The 27224-nt window shown below is 43.2% G+C and overlaps 1 protein-coding gene across 3 annotated transcripts in view; it reads left to right on the forward strand.

Moving 5' to 3' along the window:
* The window catches only part of hivep2a (HIVEP zinc finger 2a), a 121301-nt gene that overhangs the window by 14174 nt on the left and 79903 nt on the right, over positions 1–27224 (forward strand). The window contains exon 3 of one of the 3 annotated variants that reach the window (XM_004568443.6): positions 16286–16405. The exons of 1 other annotated variant lie outside the window; for it this stretch is intronic. The gene's annotated coding sequence lies outside the window, so the exon portion shown is untranslated. Of the gene's footprint in view, positions 1–16285; positions 16406–17609; positions 17765–27224 lie in introns of those variants that run through there. One more of the 3 variants, XM_076874158.1, reaches the window with a different exon arrangement.

Consider the following 27224-nt stretch of genomic DNA (forward strand, 5'->3'; position numbering starts at 1 on the left):
AAAAAACAAATGAGGCTTATGTAAAAAAAAAGAAAAAAAAACAAACAAACTTACATCATATATGTATATATATATATATATATATATATATATATATATATATATATATATATGTATATGTGTGTGTGTGTGTGTGTGTGTGTGTGTGTGTGTGTACCAGAAAATTGTTCATGCCAGTTGTTGAGGACAAATATACTTTTTCTAAGACTAAACACAAGAAAATAACAAATGTCTTTTGCATGGCTTCTTATACAGTTTAATACCGAAACGTTTTGAAAGGATCTTGAGAATTAATTGTTGTACAGAATTAAACAAATCATTACTACTCAATAAATATAATCACAAATTTTGAATGCAAGAAAAAAAACCTTTGGCATTAATTTTATCCTTCTTGTTTAATTTTGAAAATGTCATATTTGCAAAGCCAAACAATTCTCAATATTACACAATTTTTCAATAGTTTTCAGCTGACAGTAATTATCACTTTAAGTCTCCTAAATTCAAAGTAAAGAAAAAAAATAAGTCAGCACACGTGTTGTTAAGATAATAATAATAATAATAATAGCAGTCTTGCCCACTCAGCAACCATCCTGGAAACTAGTTAAAGGCCCAGCTAGATTAAGAGCACAGTCGTTAAATTTTCAGGTTTTATTGACGTGGTCAATGTTTCTGGTTCATCCCACCAATGTGCTGAATAGATGGTGTTGTGAACACCAAATAAGAGGAAAATGAGGTGCTCTATAAGTTTACTATGATAAAGAGTAATTATGCTCCCCTGGCAATATATTTCCTGAAGCAGCTAAAGCAGATGACTGGCTGTTTAGGTGAAGCAGTGGGACAACAACTGTCATGCTAATGTCTCCGGTAATTCAGTGTTATTGGAAGCTGTCAGATCGTTCGTTCACGTTACTCATTTCTTTTCAATTGGGGATAATTTATCCAAAATTCAGGAGCAAGATCTCATAAACCCCTCTTCCAGTTGTATGTCTATAATAGAATAGAATAGAATAGAATTCAACTTTATTGTCATTGCACATGCACAGGTACAGGGCAACGAAATGCAGTTTGCATCCATCCAGAAGTGCTTAGTGATATAGATATATTACAATATATATTAGCAATAATATAGATATGTGAGTATATTACAGAAATGGGTCTATTATGGTATGTTATAATGTACACGGTATGAAGTATGTTGTGAATATTCTATAACTATAAGTATGTACAGGCTGTAGTGAGTACAAGCTATGTACAGGATATAAATGCCTTCCCGCTTCGTGTGCCTGTTTATTGTCGTCATTGGTACCACAGGGATCTGCCTGGCTTGGGAAGCACCACTGATCCTCTGCGACGCCTTCCCCAAACCTCAGTGTAAGGCTTTAACTGAGGCCTAAAATCCATCTACCATTCCCTATCAGTAAGCATTGTATAACCCGTTTGAGGTTGTGGTCCTTGCCAATGATCTTTTATTTTATCAGGAAGTCAAACCAGAACATGCTAACAAAAGAGATTCTTAATCTGTCTTGTAAGACGCTGACGTAGGAAGCATAAACTTAGCATGTTGGGGTTTTTTAAAGAAGGGAAAGTACAAGTACTACACATAACTTCCCAATGCTGAACATGACACATTAGTTTTCTGCTAGTTGATGCCACGATCACAAAGAAACATGATGCTGAGTTTTTAAAAATCTTAAAGCGAGTGTGTAATCTTATGATTTTCTCTTAATCAAATAGAAATCTTGACATAATTTTTTATGCGATATTCTTGGCTTACCCTCTAAATAACATCCTCCACGGCCTCATATAGTGCAAGAAACTAGAAAAACACAGATGAACAATGCATTCATTCCCTCAACGCACTACTACTGTGTGAAAAAAAAAAGATGATGTGCTTTGTAGCATCAAAAGACTGAATGCAGATCTTATTCCCGACCTTGTACAGCTGCTTTGTATTAAAATTAATATGCAAGTCAGGTCGAAAATGATTTTTTTTGTGGGCCATTAATGTTTTAATGTAGTTGATATAAGCCCCTTTTCCAGTAATAATGGGAAGGTTAATGGTCAAGACACAGAAAACAGTCATAAGCACTAGCATCCCCTGACAATGATCACCAAGGACAAATGTTTTGCATTTGAGTTCAAAGCAGCGGAGTAGTAGAGTAAAGGAGCTGTGCAAGAATAGTGCTTGTGCTGGAAGAAAAATACTGATGCAGCAGTGACTATAAACAGATGGAGGATAATTCATGAAGGAGGACTCGTGAAGTGACTGCTGCGGTGAAGATTACACTAAAAATGATGGATGGAAGAAGTGTGTGGCTGAAGATTAGGGACTGGGCTTTTGCGTTCTTTGCTTTTCAAATGTGTGTTGGTTGCAAATATGATGGATAGCAGAAGAAACTGTGTGTGTGTGTGTGTGTGTGTGTGTGTGTGTGTGTGTGTGTGTGTGTGTGTGTGTGAGAGAGAGAGAGTCAGCGGTGTCACTTCCTCTTCCTGTGAAACAGGCGGCTTGGTATCAAGGATGAGATGAACTATGTAATCCAAAAATCCTCCGTCTTTCTCTTTTCTATCTCCCGCTGGCTCTCACATCATGCTTTCTTCTATAACTGTATGTGTTGTCACCCACGAGTCTTTGTTTCTGTGTGTGTGTGTGTGTGGTTGAGGCGGACCGTGCACAGAAATAGATCATGTAAAGCAGAGATTACTATCTGCACCTCAAAGCATAAACGTGTGGGCCTTTAAACTTCACACTGTGTCATTTCTGCACACACCAGGTTACACACTCATGCAAACAAACACAGAGCAGAAGACATGCACAGGATGTGCGTCAGTGCTTGCACAGGGTGCACTCAAAAATGCATATGATGTCTGCGTGTGCTTGTGCGTGTCAGGTGGTTTTTGAGGATATCGAAGGTGACAAATGTCAACGGCTGCACTAGACAGTTACAAGCTGTTCTGACAGCGTCTTCGTGCATGTCCGTTTTCTTGTGTGCGCGAATTTCTGTGAAAGAAACTGAATGCAAGTGGCACAAAGCACAAAAAAGTATTTCTTAGATTTTGGAGGGGTAATGTTGATGCAATTAACTTCTTAACCTCTTAATATCCACCAGGCCACCTGAGCTAAGGTTCTCCTCGGTTTAAGGTCAGGGGTTGGGTTTTGTTGAAGAAGAAAAATGTAGAATGATGTTAGCTTGGCAGATTTAGTTTTAAAAGCTTTTATGTGTAGGTTTTCTAAACAGGTAAAAATTCCATAAAAAAGAGACAGTAGCTTAACCCTAAAATTCTCCCCACCTCTATGAGTCACTGGCGACTTAGTTGATATAAAGAGGTGAAAAAAGGGGATGGTACTGTGAGAACTGGAGGGCAGTTCTCTCTTTTTAGATTTCTTCCACATTGTGCAGTAGCTTCATTTGGCATAAAGCTAGCTTTTCATTTCTGTGAATGTTTACACAAACCTAAAATTGTGTCGATTTTGTAGCTATATGGCTTTTACACATGGCCTTTTTTGTATGTTAGGCTGTGGGATCTATGTTGTCTCTACCTTCTTTGTTTTTTCTTCCTATTTTAATGTCCAGCATTTACAAATACACGTTTTTGGTAATAAAAACAAGAAAAACAAATGAATGAGGAAATCAGTTTTTAGTTTTTTAAAGGTCATCACTTCCATGGAAACACTTTGGACAGCTGCCCCCTTTCCCCCTTGCACCTCAGACATTATTATTTAATTTTCTTCAGCTGGAGTTTATCCTGCAGATTGCAGACAGTGAGCACAAGCCTGTTGATTTAGGATGACTCCGATATATCAACATAAACACAGTGGCAAGAGCAAAACCGGCTGGTATGTATACGTCATAAATCTGGTGGTGATTTTATGTGCTCATTCTGTCACGGTTTGCGGGGCAAGCCGTGTGGAGTTGTAGAAAAGGACCCAAAAGGCGGCAGCTCTGGTGCAGGTGAATATTTATTTACAACGGTGGGCACAAAACAGCACTGGTGGAAAAACAAGAAACCGGAAACCTAAACTGGGTAAGCTAATAACACAAACCAGAAACGAGGATGCAGGGAGGTCCGGGGAAATACGCAAGAGACGCAGGGAGACCGAGGGGAAACACAGACGAACCAGCAACTACTATGACAGAAGACACAACTTAAATACACTCAGAGAACACAGGGGGATTACATACAGGTGGGGACACAGCTGGGAGTAATTAACATGACGAGACTAGGGAGGCAAACTGAAAACACTCACATAAGACACAGACCTTCACAATAAAACAGGAACTTACACATGAAAGGACACAAACTAAGAAATGCGGACTAGATACAGGAACACACGGGCAGAACAGAGTAAACACTAACCAGAGGAAGAACAGAACCAAAATCGCGAAGAGAAAACACAAAACGCTGGGTCAAAAGGACCCAGGATCATGACAGTACCCCCCCCTCAAAGGCTGGCTCCAGACAGCCCAACAAGAAACAAAACAGCCAGAAAAAACAGAAAACAACCCGACCAGGGCAGGCGGCGGGGGCCCAGGAAGGAGGGCTCGAAGCAAAACAAAACCGGAGCACCAGAAGGCCAAAAGACAAAAACAAAAAACGAGCCCAAAACCAAAAGAAACGAAGCACACCAGAACACAGGAAAAAACAGAGTCCAAAACAGAAGAGTTCAGGGGGCCGACAGCACAGGAGTCCAAAACAGTTCAGGGGGCCGGCCAGGGGGCCGACAGCACAGGAGTCCAAAACAGTTCGGGGGGCCGGCCAGGGGGCCAACAGCACAGGAGTCCAAAACAGTTCAGGGGGCCGGCCAGGGGGCCAACAGCACAGGAGTCCAAAACAGTTCGGGGGGGCCGGCCAGGGGGCCGACAGCACAGGAGTCCAAAACAGTTCGGGGGGCCGACCATGCGGACGGCAACGGCGGCGACGTGGATACAGTTCGGGAGGCCGGCCGTGCGGAAGGCAGCGGCGGCCACTCAGGCGATGGCGGTCCGGGGGCCGGCCGTGCGGAAGGCAACGGCGGCCATGGCGGTCCGGGGGCCGGCCGTGCGGAAGGCAACGGCGGCGACGAAGGAGACCACGGAGCAGTTCAGGGGGCCGACCCCGATGGCGGTGACGTCCAGCAGGTGGCCCGGAAAATGGCCGGCGATATCGAGGTGCAGAACGAGGCTTGGGCGGCGGCATAACAGCCGCAGGACCAGGCGTGGCAGAAGCAGAGGCCGCAGGACCAGGCGTAGCAGAAGCAGAGGCCGCAGGACCAGGCGTAGCAGAAGACTCTGATGAGGCCGGACCAGACGAGGATGAAGACTCTGATGAGGCCGGACCAGACGAGGATGAAGACTCTGATGAGGCCGGACCAGGCGAAGCACAGGCTGAAGCTGGACCAGGCGAGGACGAAGACTCGAATGAAGCCGGACCAGGCGAGGACGAAGACTCGAATGAAGCCGGACCAGGCGACGACGAAGACTCGGATGAAGCCGGACCAGGCGACGACGAAGACTCGGATGAAGCCGGACCAGGCGACGACGAGGCAGCCGCAGGTGGCGGCTGGACAGGCTCCTCGGGCCCTCCAGCTGCCGCGGCGTGAGGCTGGTGTGGTTCTCCGGAACCACCAGCTGACGAGGAAGGCTGCTGGACGGGCTCCTCGGGCCCCCCAGCTGAAACAGCAAACAAAGGCCGGAGCGGTCCGTCGGACCCTCCAGCGGAGACACGAGACGAAGGCCGGAGCAGTCCCTCGGACCCTCCAGCGGAGATACGAGACAAAGGCTGGACGGGCCCCTTGGACCCTCCAGCAGAAGCCATCACAAAGCCAGCAGGCATGGAGTCCACTGGCAGACATGAAGGAAATGGGTGCTGTGCTGAGCACTGGCCCTGCTCAGACAGCACTGACACGGGGCACTTCCCAGGTGGCTGCTTAAACTCCAGGGGTCCAGAATCAGCTGAGGACTGGGACCTAGCCTCTGGGGAAGCCCTGGAGCGGCAAACAGTGCCAATGGCGGCTGAACCATGAAAAGCACCTTGAGTAGGACTTAGGCTTTCTCCCTGCACGGAGTGAACGAGTGGAACCGGTAATGCTGGAGCCAGAGCTACTGGGGCCTGCGCTACAGGCGGCACTGGAGCCACTGGGGCCTGCGCTACAGGCGGCACTGGAGCCACTGGGGCCTGCGCTACAGGCGGCACTGGAGCCACTGGGGCCTGCGCTACAGGCGGCACTGGAGCCACTGGAGACTGAGCTGAGGGTGGCACTGGAGACGGAGCTGAGGGTGGCACTGGAGACGGAGCTGAGGGTGGCACTGGAGACGGAGCTGAGGGTGGCACTGGAGACGGAGCTGAGGGTGGCACTGGAGACGGAGCTGAGGGTGGCACTGGAGACGGAGCTGAGGGTGGCACTGGCTGCGGGGGAGCTAACTGGGCTGAGAGTGGCTGCGGGGGAGCTAACTGGGCTGAGAGTGGCTGCGCGGGAGCTAACTGGGCTGAGAGTGGCTGCGCGGGAGCTAACTGGGCTGAGAGTGGCTGCGCGGGAGCTAACTGAGCTGAGAGTGGCTGCGGGGGAGCTAACTGAGCTGAGAGTGGCTGCGGGGGAGGTGATATGCTGTTCACAAAGTCATCTGCCGCACAGAACACCGCCCCTGAATGAACAGTCATACAGTCCGCAAATGGAAAGCAGTCCTCACTCACCACAGCCGGCGAATTAGAAGTCCGAACGTCCAGCTGTGGGGTGGCGCGCTTGCGGCGCGATCGGCGTTTCCTCCCTGCAGACGGCTCCAACGGGCCGGGCAAGATCGCATCCGGCGAGTCGGGCAGCGAGGCAGGAGTGGCTGAGAGAAGGTGGGGTGTGTGCCGGAGAAAAGCCTGTATGGTCAGAGGAAGTGAATTTAGTAGCCATGGCAGGCCGGAAAAGAGCCGTTGTAGCCGACCTTCCACGGCGCGGCGAAGCTCGTACGGAGGATTCTCCAGCCACAGCCCGAGGAGGATCTCCACATTGTAGCCGATGTCATCCTGGAGCTCCTCGGACGGATTGACTGCCGCTGGGTCCATGGTGGCTGGTTCGTTCTGTCACGGTTTGCGGGGCAAGCCATGTGGAGTTGTAGAAAAGGACCCAAAAGGCGGCAGCTCTGGTGCAGGTGAATATTTATTTACAACGGTGGGCACAAAACAGCACTGGTGGAAAAACAAGAAACTGGAAACCTAAACTGGGTAAGCTAATAACACAAACCAGAAACGAGGATGCAGGGAGGTCCGGGGAAATACGCAAGAGACGCAGGAAGACCGAGGGGAAACAACACAGACGAACCAGCAACTACTATGACAGAAGACACAACTTAAATACACTCAGAGAACACAGGGGGATTACATACAGGTGGGGACACAGCTGGGAGTAATTAACATGACGAGACTAGGGAGGCAAACTGAAAACACTCACATAAGACACAGACCTTCACAATAATACAGGAACTTACACATGAAAGGACACAAACTAAGAAACGCGGACTAGATACAGGAACACACGGGCAGAACAGAGTAAACACTAACCAGAGGAAGAACAGAACCAAAATCGCGAAGAGAAAACACAAAACGCTGGGTCAAAAGGACCCAGGATCATGACACATTCATGTTTTGCGCAGGTTGAGAACATTTCTATGCACGTATTACTAAAAGTGGGTCATTGTTTGCTTGGCACAAGTTGATGGTAATGTACTCAAAACTGGAGCAGCAGTTTTCAAATTAAACCGCTGTTGATTCCCTGCTAGCTTTATTAATCTACAACACAAATAAACTTTTGTTCCTGACATTTCATGATACTACTTACCACTAGCCTGGACTCCAGGCCTGACAGAAGGCTGCAACCTGCTCCATTTCTCTGTGGTGGAAAGTGGCAGACAAGCCATTCAGAAAGTAAAGATTTTATGTTGTACAATGAATCAATGAACTTCTGCACAGATGTGAGGACGGTAAAATGCGAAAAATGAAGGTCGCCGATACCAGTGCTGCTAATATTAGCCACACTTTTTTACCTAGTCTGACAAGACCACATAAACAAGTTAGAAAAAGTCCACAAAAGTGAGGTGAAATAATAAAAGGAAAATTTTAATTAAAAAAAAAGAGAACCAAATGGACACCATGCTAAACGGTGAGTTGGGAAGTAAGCAGATAAACCAGTAATGAACAGCAAACCAGTGAAAGCTTCACATCTGTTGAGTCATTGGTTAAAGCAGACAAGGAAGTGAGAGAAACACACCCGTCCACTATGACAAAATACTGTGCTCTCATAAAGACTGTAAAAAAAAAGAGGAGGTGAAGAGGAAGAAGTGTATGTTCTGTAACCATGGTGACCACAGCTTGGTACAGCGGATGCAAGCTGTGCCCTTGACAGCATCACATTGGAGAGTGAGTCTGATACACACACACACTTGTCGAGGGCAGACTGACGATCGTGTGTACTATGTCAGAGTGAGTGGTTGCCCTCCTGATGTGCGTGTGTGTGCATTCATCCATGTGCGTGTGTGTATGTGTGTGTATGTGCAGGGCATGAGTGAGATAACAGAGTGATGAATTTGAATAGCATTAGTGGGATATGAATATTGCCGAGACAACAGCAGTTAGTTTGGTTCCCATTTCCTCCATGTAACCAGAAGTCCACTGGCTTCTTTGTTTGTGCATTCAAATGGCATGGAAAGCAGTGTGTGTGTGTGTGTGTGTGTGTGTGTGTGTGTGTGTGTGTGTGTGTGTGTGTGTGTGTGTGTGAGGGAGAGAGAGAGAGAGAGAAAAATAGAGACAGGGAGAGTAATAGTGGTGTGTCTGAGTAAAGTGCGGTACAATAAAGAGTCTCAGTTTCGCTTCCGCATCGTTCCTCATGCAAATGACAGCTTTGTTGCGCTTGCAGCCTGCACATTTCCTGTACATGCTCTATATATATGTGTGTGTGTGTGTGTGTGTGTGTGTGTGCGTGCGTGCGTGTGCGAGTCAGAGAAAGAGAAACTATACCCATCAAATTTAGTTCATGCATATCTGCATATATTAATCTATCCATGTGGTTTTACACTATTTCACCTTCTTTCAGTCTTCACTTCATCTCCGTTGCCAGTTTGGACAGGCGGTTGCCAGCACTGCACAGGTTTTGCATTTTTCTTCATATTCATTCAGAGATACTGGTTTCAGGCTTTCGCCTTCTTGCCACTCATCCTTTGAATGGGATGATGCCTGCTGCTCCACTTTGTATGCGTTAAAGAATTGAAAAAAGTTCTGCTTTATTGCACCCGTGCTGCCACTAACCAATCAAATCGTGTTATGAATATGTGCTAATACATATGTACAGTCACTGGCCATGTTTATAATCTGAAAGCATCTTTAAACTTCCTGTAAACACAACACAAGTCATTTGTTCATTCACAAAGGTGACCTTCAGAGTGCAGTTTAAACCCTGTCAGGGACGATTCCTTTTCTTTTGCCATCGAGTCGAAGCATCACTCGTGGCCTGCAGAGTGACGTGGCGACTGCTCCGCTCAAGAGGTGTTCAGAAAAAATAACAGGATGTTTGTGGGAGGAAGAGCTGGAGTGATGAATGGAGAGAGGACAAGGTCAAGAGAGAGGGAGGAGGGATTGTAATTAGGCGTCCCCTGCTTTCTCCACCTCGAGTCGCCTCCTGTCACTTCCAACATCCTTTCGCTCCGTCTCTGCTTCCAGTTGATTTTTTGTAATCTTTCATTTTCCCTTTTAACTCCTTTCATCCCTTTGCCTTACCATCAATCTCTCTGCTTTCTTACCTTCAGCCAGTTTCTTTTTTCTCCTACTATCCATCCAGTTTCTCTTATCCTGATGGCTCCATCTTTCCCTTGCTCTGTCCTCAGTTTCCCCTTTCGCCCCTTCTCCTTCAGTTCCTCACTATGCTGCCCTTCTATCTTCTTAACATTTTCTCTACCTTTGCCTTTCTTTACCTCTCTGCCTGGTTTCTTTTTTCCTTTTTTGTTCCTTTATTCTAAATTGTTTATAATGATCTGTAATTTGTTACTCCTCCCTTCCATCTTCCTCCGCTCTTCCTTTTTGCTTCTCTACCCCCTCCTTCATCTTTTCATCCCTCCATGATCTCCTCTGCCAGGGAGGAACAGGTGGCTCGCCTCTGCTGTGCCACTTGGTGGCTTCCTGCCTGAAACACAGAGAGCAATAGAGAGATTGTGGCCCATGTCAGTGCACTGCCTCTCCGGCTTATAACATGTGACGGACGGAAGGAGGAGGAGCGGGAGGAAATGGAAGAGGAGGAGGAGGGGTCCGTCTGAAGGCTGTGATTTCAGAGACTGAGGGAGAGAAAGCAAGCAGCAGGTGCTTCAGTGTGAAGCACTTGTAGAGGCGCACACATGCACTTAAAGATAAGAGCTACTGAGATACTTCTGTGCCCACACCAGCATGACATCATTTCCTGTCCTCACACTGTAACTCGGCACACTAAAGACCCTCTGGTGTTTGTCTCAAACTGGTAATTTAGCTGCTCTTTAACCCAGAAAGATTAGCTTAGAATAGGTCGTCTCTCTCACTTCCTCATTTGTTTTCCTTTTGAGTCCTTATTTCTTTTGCATCTCCATCTTTTGTCTTTAAGCTTCCTTTGTATAAAATAATATTTATCTCTGCACTTTTGTTCAGACATAATTATTATAAATAAACCTTAGAAATGAACATGAGCAAGTGCATGCTTTCAAAATAACATGCCCAATCTTCTCTCCTACCATCTCTTGTCTTTCCTTTGCACTATTTTTATTCCCCTGCTTTAATCTTAATCTTATGCCGTAGTTGCTAAAATTGACATATTCTTTAAAAGTGAAGGGATTGAGGTTGTTCCTGTAGCCACTAGGATTAGCTGCTGCTATAGTAGCTAGCCATCTCCATATGCATGGCATTAAGACCGATTAGCTCAACGCTAGCTCACTCACTCACTCTCAGAGTATTAAAGCTTAAAAGCTAGCACAGCTGGCTAGCACCTCTCGCACCTCTCGCATGTCAAGTGATGGGGGATTAGCACATGCTAACGATGGTTAGCTCTCTGGCAGGCTAAGAATTAGTGCTTCAAAGACGAAGTAAATCTGGCACGACCTGAAAATATGCTCCAGCTGAATGTTTTTGATGTCTTCAAAGCAGACATAAGTGTTTAACTATGGAGGTATGTATGTTTCTATGTATAATTACTGGTTAAGTCTTGGTAAAACAAGTGTCCCCTTTTCACATCTTAAAATGCCTATCAGCAAGGCACCACTTGAAGTAATAACAAAGAGAAAAAACAAACCAAGAAGAGGCTCAAATAAGTTCTTTCTTCACAATTTAATTCCAGTAAACAGATTAAATGTTCCTCTTCAGGTTCACAAAAAAACTACCCCCTTTTTTTATTTTTTATTTTATCTCTTAACACCCTTTCAAACCTTCATGGGATAAACTTCCATCATTGTGAAACTAAAATAAAGAACATTAGTCTCCAGGCATTTTAAAAACTCAAACTTTCTCTGGATGTTATATAAAGACTATCCAACAACAACAACACAAGTCACTCATACAAGACTAAAGCTGAGCAGCAGTTTATAGCAACAGTTACTGTGGTTTCCTGCAGTGCCATAGAATATTATCAATATTCCTGGTACCAAGTTTAAATGTAGCATGGCTATTTATTTGCAAAGACTAAACAGGCTAGATATAATGTTAACAAAAATGCATTTGCATGCACATTCACACTAATAGTAGCAGAGCTACCACACATGGCCTGCTTACAGGGGATTTATGATTCAGCAGGAACGTTACGCCGTAGCTAAGTCATAACCACAAACCTCTCTGAAATCATACACTGAAACCTGGCGTCTGCTTCCCTAGAAATGTAACACATTGAACCTACTATTGATATTGGCCTGTTTAATACTGTTCATTTCTTTTGTGCATTTCTGACTACCTTCTTTATCTACCCCCATGAAAACAACATCTGACGACCTCCCCTCTACCCTTAATGACGAACTAGGTATATATCAATAAAGATGTAGTTTGACAACCTTCAAAACCATTTCTGGCTTTTTTGAGAGTAGCTGCATAGGGAGAGACCACCCTCATTAAAATCAGACCCAAAGCTAATCATTTTGTTCTATAAACAGGCCTGAAATATGACAGAAACTGCTGAGTTAAGAAAACAGCTTAATCCTGGTGGATTTATTTATCATTTCCACGTACAAATGAAAGCTATATGTGGATATCTATATGTCTTTACATGTGTAAAATGATAATCCGTATTGGCAACACTATCCCCACTAAAGATGAAATATTCCAGCAATCAGTGTTTGACATAATGTGAGGTCTTGACTGATTAGTAATTCATGAGTTACTGTTGAGTTTAAAACAATACTGTGGAGGCAAAAGTGTGAATTGGTCTTTATTCAGATTATATTCACATGCATAGAGTGCATGAAGAATAGCCACACATGTTAATAGATTCTAGATCATGTTTTAATAGATATATACATTTTGAGATTAGTATTAGTATTTATAACATAATGTCACAGTTAACACTGCCATGTGGAGATTTTCTCAAGTCTAGCTAACACTTCCTGTGTGTTGCTATGTTTTAGACAATCAGTAGATTATTGAGATAATACAAGATGGAATTTAGTGACTTACACACATCTTACTAATCAGACTGCGTTGGGTCTGAGTGCAGTAATAAGTCAAAATATGAAATCCAATTCCAAAATACTGTGTAAGACAATAATCTCTAATAGTGTTTTGTAATATATTGCTGTTTTTTCCCCTTTAACTATCAATATTTGCTCTTATGTGTCACTCACCTCCATGTCAGCTGCTCTCCCAGCACTCTCCACCCTCACTCTCTCTTTACCCTGAACACACCACAGCATCAGCATTAGAGTAAAATGTTGTCAGTAAACAGGTGGAGTTTGTTGCCATGATGTTCAGGGATAACTGATTAACTCTTTCTCACATGTATGGCGATGACTTTCTCAGACGCATTTCTGACAACAGCTGTGTTTCATTTCAGAGCAAAGTGCGACATTTTTTTTATCATGTCAAAGCAGACGCTGTGTTGTAACCGGGCATTTTTCTGAGCCCAGTGTTGCACTTGTGACCTGTCCAGCTGGGAGAAATCCACCCTGTCGGTCGCCTTAAGTTAGATAAGCGGTTATGGGAATGGATGGATAGATGGACATGGCACGACAGCTAAATTTAAATGTTCCCTCTTGTGTGCACGCTACTCATTACTGTTTGACGATAAATCCACATGGTCTGTGTCTAACTTTTCCTCACTAAGGTTTAAGTTCTAAAAGAAGTCGGAATATTTTGCATATGTTTATGCAAAATTGTCACATCCTATTACCGCCAATGCTGTACAGAGCCCTCCACTTTACCACAAACTCCCAGACTGTGTTTTTGTCCGCCTGCTTTTATAAACTATACTGCAAATTTCCCTTTTCCGACTAAAGTTTTGTGCACATTTTTACAGAAAATGTAACTAAAACGTGTCAGACTTCTCGAAAAAACAGAACTACTTCTTTTCTCTCTCCCTTCACATTTCAGCTTCTCCCCTCTTGTTGTCCAGCTCCTTTTCTCCTTTCATCACTCTGAGTGGTTCACTCACTGTTTTTTCCACAACCCGTCCATCCCTCCATCCAGGCGTCTCCCTTCTTTCAACCACTCAGTCCTTTTGCCTTCTGTTTCATCCATCACTCACTCTGATCCCAGTCTATCCCCCCTCCTCCTCTGCCACCTCCTCCTCCGCCTCTTCAAAGCTCTGTCTATCTGTCTCTGGATGCAGTCCTTTCCTCCCTTTCATCACCCTTTCCTCTCCTCCCTCTCCTCTCCTCCCCACTCTCTTCTCATCTCCTCTCCTCTGTTCTTGTCCTGTCTCAACTCGTTGGTCTCCTGTTTGTCTCCCCTGTGATGTGCTCCTCTCTCTTTTCTTCCTCCTTTCCTCCTCCTCTATTTTTTCTCCTTTTCTCCCCCATCTCCTGTTTTCCCCCTTCTCTCTTTTCAACTTCTTGCTTCCAGCTCCTTTCCCTTTAATCTGCTCTCTTTCCCCTCGCTTCTCCTCTTGTTTTCCCTCATTCTCTGACTAACTTTTCCTCCCTTGTCCTTTCTTTTCCTCTTTCCCCTCAGCTCCTCTTTCATCCTAATGCACCAACAGAAACCCAAAAATCCAAAACAGATCCTCCTTTTTCTTTTCGGCTGTCAGTGGTAAGGTCTCTCTCCAGGCTCTCTTTTCAGTTTCAGGCTTTTAAGTGACGAGGCACGAGGCGAAATTAAAAGACGCTCAGATATCTCCACTGTTAGTTTTGAACGTATCTGTGTCTAATGTGTTTTCCACACTCAGACGCACAAACGGTGTCAGTGACAGGATTTGTCTGACAGCTGGGTGATATTAGACCTCTCTCTGAACTTAAACTACATAGGATGATCAGAAGCAGCTGTCAGGCATCTTGTGTGTGCATGCGTGCGATTTCGCGTTGGACTACCTTAGTGTCATCAGTAAAATTTGTCCTTCATCTCTCTAATTCCCACTGGATATTAAACACAGAGACATTCAACTGAGGGCCAGAAATATCTATGCAAATATGTTCAGATAAGTCCTGTTTTTCAAAAAAAATGTAAATATAGTGACGTTCCTACAGAAAGTGTGATTGTTGGCATGAACGTAAAGCACATTATGGGGAAGTATTAGAGTTAGGGGATATTTTCAGGTGTTTCACATTCGTGAATATAGGCGTATAAGCTAAGCTGTGTCAATTTTTAATTCAGTGAAGACGGAGAGGTGATTTATCTGCATTTAGGACCATTAAGTCAGTTTGATATCTTAATACTTCTCCTGGTTAGCTTAGTTAAAAATGTAAGTAAGAACAAGAAAATGCGACACACTTAAAATCAAAAATGAAAGAATGCAGTAAATGTGAATAAACCTCACCAAAGAGTGAACATTTAAGTCATGGATACCAGCACATCCTGCTGATCCTGTAACTCTAGAGCCTTAAACAGTATGCTGGACAAACAACAGTGAGGTAGTCTGTTGAGGAAAAACCACACAAAGCCATGAATAATTAACTAAGACTAATAATATAATCTGAAATCCTAGAATAGTGAATCTAATTTAAATGGAGGCTCACATTCACAATACACAGTACATTTTTGTGTGGCTGGTGCTCACTTAGAACATGTTAATTAGCAGCACAAGACAAGGAACCGATGTCATGTATTAATGTGGGAAGGTGCCATAATGTAAATTCACATACTGGACTACTATACTCACCTGGTTGAACCCCCTTTTGCCGTCAGATCCACCTTAATGCTTTATGACTTAATAATAAGGATTTGGTCCAAAGTGATATCATCACAGATTTCCCGTTCGTTCTCATCCCAAAGTTGCTCTATTGGATTGAGATCTAGTTACTGCGGAGGCTGTTTGAGTCTAGCGAGCTCATTCTCATGTTCAAAAACCAGTTTGAGATGATTTGAGCTTTGTGGCATCAGAAGACGGGTACGATGTGGCTATAAATGGACAGATATGGTCGGGAACAATACTCAGGCTGTGGCATTTAAAGGACGCCCAACTATATTCAAACCAAATATTCTCCACATCATTACACCACCACCACCACCACTCTGATTTGTTGATACAATACAGGATGGATCGATGCTTTCATGTTGTTTACACCAAATTCTGACCCTACCATCCGAATATTGTGGCAGAAATTGATTTGCCTTCCTGTCAGCACGAAGCAGCTCACTGATTATTTTCACTCTTTCGGGCCGTTCTCTGTGAACACTAGAGAAGGTTGTGCAGGGAAATTGAGTAGTTCAGCAGTTTGTGAAATACAGACCAGCAGGTTTGCCACCAACAGCCATTCCACTTCCAAAGTCACTTAAATCACCGTTTCTTCCTCATTCCGATGCTCAGTTTGGACTTCTGCAGTTCAACTTGACCGTGTCTACATGCCCAAAGGTATTGAGCTGCTGCCATTTTATTGCAGGTTAGACATTTACGTTAACAAATGGGGGAGTCTATGTACCTAACATAGTTGCCTGTGAGTGTGTCTTTATTTGGCTGCTTTATTTGTGGAGGATTTAGGGAAATAACTGAAAAAAAACATGCACATTACATAAAATCAGCACATCATAAATACATGCATACACCCTGACATGCATTTGCACATGAACATGTACATATAAAGGCACGTACAGGGACGAAGTTGCTGCTCATGAACCCAGTCACTGTTTCTGGCCTCCTCACCAAACCAAACACTGTAATTTATCTCCATCTCTCTCTCAGGCTGACCTCAGGCTGTTAAAGGTTTCCAGTTGAGCTTGTGGCGGGCAGAAATGTCAGAGCTGTGGATTCCAGCGGCGGGCAGAGAGGCTGCTACAGTATGTGGCGGGAGACTGCGATGCTGTAAGTGTTTCTGTCTGTGTGTGTGTGGTGATGCTTTTCTTAGGCGGTGTGAGTATGCGATGAAAGGAAGGCTGCTTGATGATCTGAGCTGAAGAATTCTAGAGAAACTGAAGGTTTCCCACCTGCCCTGTTGACTTTGGGCATATCAACACATATCAACAAGTTATTTTTGGTCTAATGACTCCACGGTTCCTGTTCTTGCCCGATAGTCAAAAACAACCAAGTGTTTACGTGTAGTTTGTCCACTTTGAGTGAGTCTCAAGGTTTGTCCTGACCTGCACTTGAGGGAAAGTGGAAACGTACAAAATAACCCCCTCTGATGACATGTGGTCACAACGAAAGAATAGACTTTGTTTGGAGAGAGTTTTGTTTAGAGAAGCAGGTTGGGTCTAGAGCAGTAGGTTGGGGAATTACTGGAAAGCAGTCAGGTGCACGTATACGAAACAATATTGAAAGATTGTTGGAAAACAGTTATTTTGTTCTGTATCTTTAAATCTTCAACTTTATGTAGAATTTGTCTTTTCTCGCCTCTTATCTCCACTGCGATCATTTTTCGTCTCTACATCTTCCCTCTGCTCCTTTCTTCCTGTTTCTCAGATGCTGCTCAGGGCCAGAAGAGTTATATTTAGCTCTGCTCTCCTCCTCCTCCTCCTCCTTTCTGCCCTCCGTTTCTGTGTTTTGCCCCTGCAAAGATGGCTTCATTAGCCATAGACCTCAGCGTGAAAACACACACACACAGACACACACACATGCTGGGGTAGAGAAGGGGATAGAGTCTGTTACATAAGAGGCTCTCTTATATAATTTGATGCATATTTGATGCTGAATGGTGCAATGGCAATGCAGAAAGCTGTGAGCGTGTGTCTTTGTGTGTCTGTGTATGTGTGAGTGGGTGTGTACATAAGGTAAGCCAGATTTGTGCAATGTGGCCTGCCCTTGCCCTCCCTGAGTTGTTACGTCACAGGGAAAGCTAAAGGTGAACGGGCAGTCACAACTAAAAGAGTGTGTGTGTCAGTCTGTGTGTGTGTGAATCTCCAAAGTATATTACAGCTCAGTATGAAAGGACTGTTTTGATACTGAGCTGCTTATATGTTTTTTTTTTTTTATCAGTGTCATCTTACCAGAGTAGAGTTTGAAAGCTGGTCCTGTGACTCCTGTACTTCTCTCTCTTCTCCATTTCCTCCTCTGCCATTGATCTAAGTAGACTAAGAGGATCAATGAAGGTTAATGGCTTTCTACCTGGGTTCACCTCATCGATGCACTTCATCAGGAATGCCCCTGCTGGCTGCACACTCAGGATACAGAAAATAACGGAGGGAAGGACTGCAGACATTTCATTAGATGTCGCTGTCAAACAAGGTCAGCTTTTTTTGCTGACTTGTACTGCTTCAGGTGCTTTACTACCAAAGATTTGTCTTGAACGGTTGCTCAAGATTATTGTTCAGATTATCCTCATGAAAGGGAAACTTGAGAACTAAAACTTGACTGACTCATGAGGGACAGATCAAGAAAGGAACTGCCATAATTTAATCTAGAAGGGTCTGAGATATCTGGCCTTTTATTTTGTCCTGAAATGTCCTACATTTCCCATAATGCAGTTCAGAACTGAGGTTTACTGTCTGTGACAATTAAATGGAATCTGATGTTAAAACTGCCCCTTTCACCACATTTTTATTTGTTTCCTCAAAAGCATGAACTCACTTGCCTCATGCTGCCTTCAAGTCTTGTGGGAATTTTAATGCTTTGGAGCAGAGTTCACACGAGCAAGTTAAAAAAAGGCTACAAAATAAACAGAATGCAAAAGAAAGAAAGTCACTAATAATTGTTGATTCGGTGGATGGGTGTAAGTTCACTTTCAGGGCTTTTGATTTCCCTTTTTTGCCTGTAATATTCATGTAGAGCTCTGCTTTTTTTCTGTGACTGCAGCATTGTAATAACTGTCAGGTTGACAAATGCATGAAAGTATGACTGCTTTTCCTCTACATTGCATCAGCGTAAAACCAATGTTGTAGGTTTATTTTTCTTGGAAGTAGTGAACGCGTGTGGTTGACATGTACAGAGTTAAGAAATGGCATTAAACAGGAAATGTGGTGCAGACTGATTTATTAAGAAAGAGCAATGTTTTCCCATTAAGATCCCAGCACTGCTGCTAACATACCACAGATCAGGCCACTTAGCTATTTCATTTGACTCTATTTTCAGTTCTGTAAAGATCAGCAGCAGCAGCCAGTCAAGCTTTACACTCTAAGGTCAAAAGCCTGCCCCGCTAGAGCTCCCAGTTGAGCAAAGCTGTGGTTATACTGGCAGCTGCCAGGTGGGAATGTGTGGCATTCCCTCTTATAGGAAAAACAACAAAATAAAAACATTCCACGCCACCTTAATTAAGCTTTCCTGACATGCTTTAAGTTTTCTGGGTTGCCAGAATCTGTACTTTGGTGGTAAACAACTTGTCTTAAATTTGTATTTGTCGGGAAGTAGCCGGTGACTCGTCAGCTGGCTATGCTGCACATTTATTTGTTTCTTTCCATTCTTTCACTTCTGGGAGGAAGTAAGTCATAGTGAGTCTGGCAAACAGAAGCAGCTAAAATGGAAAAACAAACTCATTCATAACATCTAATCTCTACACAAAGAAAATCTATCAAATTCTGAGACAACCAGGTGCCACATAGCTCACTTGGTGTAGCGCAGGACCTGTAGGCTGAACCCTTTCCTGTATGTCAGCCTCCCACTCTCTCTCCCCCCACCTTCCTGTCTTCTCTATAATTGTTGCTATTTAAAAAAGGCAAAAGCCAAAAATAAATTCAGAAAAAACTGAGACAGAAATGTTGTGTTGGGAGAATCGACATACATGACGGAAAAGGTACAAAGGAAGTCACAAAGGCAGAAAAGAAAATTGCTGTGTTGTTGTGCGCACATTTGAAAGTGTAAAAGGTAGAAAAAAAGGAGTAATAGTAAAGTGAAAATGACGCGAGACGTATTGTTTTAGCTACGAATTTAACAACAATATGAAAGTTAACCTTTGATGCCCTTGTTCTCGCAGGTTTTGGCAATCGGGGATACTGAAGTACATGAGAAACTATTTACTTTTTTATTGTCATTTTCAAGGGACTGGGATTACTCATCAATAATTCAATTGCATTAATTTGAGTTTAATTATTATTATTTTTAATATATAGCACCAAAAAGCAACAACAGTCACCTGTGGGTGCTCTATATTGTACGGTAAGGACCCACTTTTGAGGAGTGAGATTCAAAGGATGTTCAGTTTTTGTTTGATAAAGTTTCATGGTGACTAGCTTGTTCTTTAAATGATTAATACTAAGCAAAAGTCCTACACATTGCCACTCTTCCAGTGGAACACACTAATACCAACTGCCCATGTAAATGTGTGTTGGTGTGCATCCTGGCATTCAGATATCATCCGGCAGCCAGCTAGTCGTGCTACCTGACCTAATTTCCTGCCAGTAACAGGAAGTCTGCCCTTCTGCTGACATTGGTGTAACACAGGAATCCTTCCCCTCTGTGCAGTCGCTGCCAGATAATGAGGTTGCGTAACAATTAAACTCTTCACAGTGTTGTTAATATCGATTAGCACGCTCCGTCTGACGTACAACAGACACACACAGGGGCGCTCAGTTGCCAGTCCATCAGCTGGCAGATCAATCAGAGCCTAATGAGATAAACGAGCTTACTAATTAGTTAACGAACCACTGGCTGACTGAGTGACACAAGCACACACAGAGTCAGCCTGGCAGCTTCTCCTCTTGTCAGCACAGGGGAAGAGAAGGTAAGAGTCTCTTAACAAACTACTTCTCAGTAGATTTGAATCTGTAGAAGTGTAAAAAATTTAAATACCCTCAAAGCTGAAAGTGCCATAACTTTCATGTTTTAGAAGATATCAAACTGAATCGTCTCCACTTAACTTATAATACACACATAAGACTTTTCAATACTTGTTTTTAATGGAAGTTTTTTTTAGTCCACTGTTACGTGTCTTTATCACAGTGACCACAACACAATTCTTTATACTGCAGACACATTAAAAACATAATATTAATTATGTTAATTGTTCAATCATAGTAAAAAGAAAGTACACCCTCTTTAAAATCAAAGGTTTTACATATCAGGACATAATAAAGATAATTTGGTCCTTAGCAGATCTGTTAAATATAACCTTAAATGAATTAAAGCACATATACTGTTTCATTATTTAACAACGATTGATCCGAAATGCAGCCAAATTGGGTCATTTAAGTCTGAAAAGCACTTCCTATGCCAGTAACTGAGCTGGAAATTTACCTTATTCAAGCTTAATGCTTTCATGGTAGCATTACCTTTGGTTGTTTTTGATTACTATGCTTTTTTTTTTTGGTTTTGTGATGCAGGAAGTCAGGAAGGTGGTGTGGCTCTAAATAAACAAGCTGAACATGTCACTTCTTTAGCTTGGACTGTTGCTGATAAGTGTGTCCCACCTCACAGGATCTTACTACAAAATGTTCCCCCCACATTTCCATGACAACTCACAGGTACACAATGAAACTCATGGGTAAACACACACAGATGAAACCCATCTGGAAAAGGACAAGAGCTGTTTTATAATTGCTATAAAAGGCATCGGGGAATTGGCACGATGCAGAAAAAGACTTTACTCAAATTGGACTGAAATTAACTAAGAATTGGGGAACTCATTTTAAAATTCATCTTGTCTTGGAAAGACTCCTTATTTAAAACCTTGATTACATTCCTCTTAAGACCCCACATCCGAGGGCACATGCGGTCTGATTTTTTTTTGTCTTTACATGTGAAAGTGACCTGCGTATTGAAGCCTGTCAGTTATTCTGACTCAGTCAGCCGTGATGGACAGCTCTGCCCTCCTGGTCCTGTCATGCTGCTATTTATCACAGACTTTTTATGTGACTGTGCATGTGTGTGCTTTGGCATGGTTTACTTGTGTAACACTAAACTGGATACCCCTGATGTCTCAAAGAGGCTTCTGTGAAACAAGCACATATCTGGAGCGTCCACGGGGACAGCCCGAATAATTTTAGCATCGTGGGGCAAGCCTGGGCCGGATGATGCAGAGAGACAAATAGCTGAACAGACAGAAATACAAACAGACAGACAGATGGCTGTCACTAAGGTTCAGCCAAAATTGTGCAGAATATTCTGGGTGCATTTTAAAAAGAGGTTTCAGATGTTAGCCTCCTTTGACTGGTTGAAAGCCAGGTTGTCTGTGTGTTAGGGGATTCATACCAGTAGCATTTAGGCTAACTCGGGGTCATTTGTGAGAAACCATATTTGCAATTCAGGAAGCTATTCTGCAAGTGGGCAAACTCTGGCTCATTGAACTAAAGTTCCCAGACGTTAAGATGTAAAATCTTAAATCATATTGTAGATTTTTTTTTGTGTAATTACAATTCACATTATCAAAATATGTCAAAAATACACAAAGGTTACTAGCAGGAACTGGCCCGGGGGAAACTTAAACCCAGGCCATCGCAGTAGCCTTTCAGCATATCAGTGATCCCTTCATATACTATGCTATACTGCACACTATACTGGCACCTTCACACATAATTCTGGGCAGACTTTATCCAATCCTGGATTATTACAGTTACCAGATTTATGGTCCAGATTTACATGTCATTATTATTACAATTTGGGGACCTTTCAGTGAGATGGAGCAATGGCTATTTTTTTGTAGCCAGAGCAAGATTTTCTGTTCAATCTGAAGATAAATCTCTATCACATGATGGCTGCTGGTTTCCAAATTGCATTTCTGTGAATGCTGTCCCTCCTTTGCTCACCACTGGGACCAGTTTTCCTTATTAAAATCGTATTGCTTACCTCTCTATTCTACATAGTAATGCAGATAACTGAGCGATTACTCTCACAATAATGAATACAATTAGACATTTTTTCAAGAACCTGAATTGTTACCTAAAGAATAACTGTATAAACCAGGTACAGCTCCCACGAGACTCTTAAAACATAGCAGTGGTGAGGGCTTGTTGGAAATTATGTTAAATGCCAGCAGAACTGTTAAGAATTTCAGCTATCACATTTATTGTTAGATGGGAACAGGAAACCATGTTCTTTCTAAGAAGACAGGTATTTTTTTAGAGCTACAGAAACTAATGGACGAGCTAAAGAAAGGTCTGGTCTTTTATCTGAAAATCAAGTAGTTTTACCAAATTTACTATTCTCCAACAACCGGTTGTTGACTGCATTGTAAGGACAAATTTGCTTGCGTAGTGATGAAGTCTTCCTTTTCATCTTTATATCTGTCATACTGTTTCCATCAAGGCACTGCGTCACAGGTGTGACCTCTGAAATGCGGGTATGTGGGGTGATTTGAGTTTTGTGTTGATTTTCTGTAATTAAAGTCAGGGATAACCTTTGTGTTTTGAGGTTTGGCTTTAATGAACAGAAGTTTGGGGTAAACACTGTGTTTTTTTGGAATCGGGCTGGATCTGCTGTGTTTTTCACCAAGGGAGGTTTATGGTAACCTTTAAGAGCTGACGTCAGTCGCTTTTGTCCGCTGTACCTGTGCAGCCGGCCACTGCTGTGTGTGTGTGTGTTTGAGACGCAGGCAACAGTCTCTTTAATGAGGGTGAACTCGAAGGGTTGTGCTTAGTCTTCATTTGCCCTGCTGGGAAGGTTGCTGGCAATGGGTACTTGTGTGTGTGCGTGTGTGTGTGTGTGTTATGCTTGGGAAGCCCCCTATACACACTGCAAGACTTCTAATAATGAATACCACCTTTTCGAGTAAGTCGAACCCCGTGTGTGTGTGTGTGTGTGAGTGTGCGCACATTGTGCCACCCCCACGGGGCGACAGGTGCCACAGGCAACATGAAACTCTGCAGACCGACATGGTGAGAGAGAGAAAGAGAGACAGTGTGAAGTGATGGAAGAAATGGGACTAAAGAGATGAGAGAAGTACTGAAGGGAGATGGAAAGGTTAGACAAAGGGAGTCAGAGCCAAAAGTATGCGGACACACACAAATGTTAATCCTATATCAAGTTAAATCACAATGGGAATTAACCTAAAGTGCTTTCCAGTCAAGAAAATAGACTGTATATGACAGATGGACATAGGAACTGTGACGTCACCTTTTAATCCTGGCTGCAGGAATTTTGATGTTATGGCAGGGCAGGAGAAAAAACATCCAACCAACCAAATCAAGTAGTCTAAAATACCTCTGTATGCCGTGGCATTGAGGTTTACTAAACTAAGAGACTTGATCCAAGCTTGAAAGGGGTGTCCACGTACTTTTGGCAGTGTATTAGAGAAGGGATTGACAAATTGACCGAGAGAGATGGATGGAAAGATAGTGAGAGGAAGGGATGGAAAGACAGGGAAGCAGAGATAGACAAATAGACATAGAGATAGTTTTCACTGCTGGAATCAGGGACAGCTGGCGTGTGTGTGTGTGTGTGTGTGTGTGTGTGTGTGTGTGTGTGTGTGTGTGTGTGTGTGTGTGTGTGTGTGTGTGTGTTGGCATGGCTGAGTTGCATAACACTCTACTGGGTCCCCCATGGCTTAGAGGCTAAAGTGGTGCCTCTCTCGCTCCCTCTTCCTCTGTGTTGAGCTAAGAGAGGTTTTATCTGTGTGGCATTTTTATAAAAGAAAATATTATTAACAAAATCAAAGTGAAAAACAATATTGATAATTTCTCAAATATGGAAAATCTTTGTGGAAAGAGCATGTCAAATGCAACATTTAAGAATCCAAATTAAAGGTAGAAAGTATGGAGAAGACGCTCGCTCATGCGGGTCTTCCAAGTGTCGGGAAGGGAAGCACCCTGTTGTTGTGACCATGCCATATTTCCCATGGTGCTTTGCTGTGGGGAAGCTCTGCTGTGGAAAGAACAGCCCTGCATTTTCTCTGCTCTACTTCCTAAGATGCTGGCTGCTCTTTGTTGTCTATACACGTATGTATGTGTGTGTGTGTACTCCGCATGTGGGCACTTGCAGGCAGTCTTAATTGTTTGCATGCCGGTATTTGTGTGTGTGGGTGTCTGTGCACATTAATGTGTGTTAAATGCTGCTTCAGGATATCTTTCGTTTTGGTCGATGTTTAAAGCTGTGGAAAGTGGAGAAGGAGGTGAGGGCGTGCGTACAGTAGACAGCTGATGGTGTGGTAAATGATCCAAGTGAGTAATTTGCGCTGCGTACACATATTATGAGCTGTTTGCACTGCAGCCCTGACCTTTTTAGACATTACCCAAAAGACACCTTTAATTCTTCCAAAAGCCAGAAGGCACAAACACACACAATGTCCAGTACAAAATTACCGAAACGATGCAGCAGTAATCTCTGTAACTGTTAAGATCCAAATCTACCAACCCTGGGTTCTCTCCTTGCTTCCACAATCCAAAGCCAAGTGTGTTACATTGGTCATAAGTGTGAATGTGAGTGATTGGTTGTTCATCTCTATGAACCTATTTGTCTCTCTAGCCCTGTGACAAATAGGTGGCCTGTCCAGGGTTTATCCCACCTCTCAGTTCACCCAGTAAATTGAATTGGATAAGCAGAGGATGATGGATGGATGGAGTAATCCACGTACGAGCCACAAAGTTGGAAAAAAACATCAGAAGCTACAATGCTAGCTACAAGTCACTTAATGCATCATTGGTCTGCTCACATTCCATTTGTAGTGCGTCATGCCCGTCATTCATCGACAAGCTGCTTCACTGAAAAAGACGTGTAGCCATTGATTCTTCATTGGAAGTGTGAAAACGACATGAAACAGCAGTAATCTATACGAGCGAGAGAGCGCCCTGAGCGCAACTTTATTGGAATATTGGAATTCATAAATGTGAGCTAGCAAATACATTATATTTGTAGTGAAACTGTTAAAGTAGTCTGCATAATAGTAGTTGTAGTAGTACGGCCCTGTTTTCGGGCCTGCTCACCTTGTCGTGTTCAAACATGGAACGATGGGCAGAGAAAGCAGCAGCGTGCCCCCCACACATTCCAGAGGAAGCATCAGGGACAACGGGCATGACAGGGACTTAGTCAGACACGGAGGAAATGAAAAGCAGTAAGAGGAGGTGGGTTGAAAAGTGGCTTGCAGGGGCACAACAACTGAAGGCAGTACTCTGTGTGAGCCAATCAGATACATAGAAGGGCATGAGCTAAGCTAGCAGCGCATGAGGGCTGACACTGAGATGAACTAATCTGGCAGGATTGTGGCTTAGCTTGACCTCGTGGCCTGTCTGCACTCATGCTTTGCTCTTTTTCATTGTGGTGTCTTTGACAGTTACCATACAGCTTCCGGTTTTCCTGCACCTGAAAAACCAACACGAATTTGCGAAAAGACAAACAAATACACAAATATGTGATTGAATGTAAAATATATGTGTTAATAGCGTATGGATTCAACATATGTTTGTAAATGTGGTCTAAGATAGCATTATAAATCAAAGAAAGTAATAACTTGTTTGGAAATGGTGACTATTGTGGACAGACGAATAGCAACATACACGAATAATTCCACTTCAGAGCTGAGCTCTCTTTGGCTAAATCCACCCACAACTGGCTGTGGGATATCACTTGTTTGAACAACTGTTGCTGGGTTGACAACTCCCAGTTTTAGAGTTTTTGGCTGGATCCACATCATGCCTCGTCACTCATGGGAAGAAAAGGAAGTAAAGCCCTGGGATCCTGTTGGCAACAGTCAGCCTGAAACAGGCTTAAGACCGACGGATGGAGCCGAGAGGAAGAAACCCATGATAGAGAATAATTCCAAGGGAGCAAGTGAGAGATTGGAACAGAAGACATTTCAAGGGTTTATCTTGATTAACTGACCAAAGAAAACACACAGAGGAAGACACAAAGCAAAAGACAAATGCTACAATAAAACAGACAAATTAAATACTTTTTGGGAAACTGAATGCAAACCAAGACTGAGACAGAGCCTTGCTGGCAATGAGCCTGAGACGCTCCCGGCCATATTTAATCATCAAATATTAATGCAGTAAAGATGGAATACAGGAAATTAATATTCCCCATTAACAAAGAAGAAGAGTGAGCAGCGGCTTGTAATGGCCACGAAAGACAAACGGCCTCCGTCCAGAGGTTTACGTTCTGTTCTTACTTTCCCTGATTATGGGATCCAAATCAGGTCACGGTCTACATCCTATATGATAATCTGAACACTCATCTGTTCCACCTCACATTTATCATGCTCACTTCCCCTTCACTCTTTATTTTATGCTGTTTAAATGAATCATCTATTACTTCCTCAAAGTGTTTTTTCCCTTGCTGCTAAGTGCACATTGTAGCCGTGTTTCCATAACAAACTTCCCAAGATCCACCTGCCGGTCAAACGTGGACTGGACGGTCTTAAATTTAAGTTTGCGTACGTACTGGTCTTACTGGTATCTAACTGTCTTACTGACCCAGTTTCTCTTCCTTAGTTCACTCTAAAAAACACCAGTTCAAATGATAATGACGCTGATTTCAGTGACAGTTCAAGATGATGGACGGCTTAGGCAGTAAAGTCAAACGTATCCAATGGGTAGAAAATGGTCCACTTCAGCTGCCGGCTACTGAAAGTTAGAAAAAGGAACGGGCGTACTGTATTGTCACCGGGCAAGTTTTTGTTGTTTCATGTGTTTCATTTTAACCGGACTGTCTAGTTTTCAGTATCAGCCGTTTTTAACGTGTTTCCATACCTCTGAATCACCATTCACATCTTTGATGAGAGAAAAAGGTGTGGCTGTGTCGCTTTGATGACTGCTTCTACCTACTGAGTAAACAGAATATAAATCAGTGCTTTTTGGGTGACGTCAAGAATGAGTAACTGGTTCCC

The sequence above is a fragment of the Maylandia zebra genome, linkage group LG15 (assembly GCF_041146795.1).
Source record: "Maylandia zebra isolate NMK-2024a linkage group LG15, Mzebra_GT3a, whole genome shotgun sequence".
NCBI lineage: Eukaryota > Metazoa > Chordata > Actinopteri > Cichliformes > Cichlidae > Maylandia > Maylandia zebra.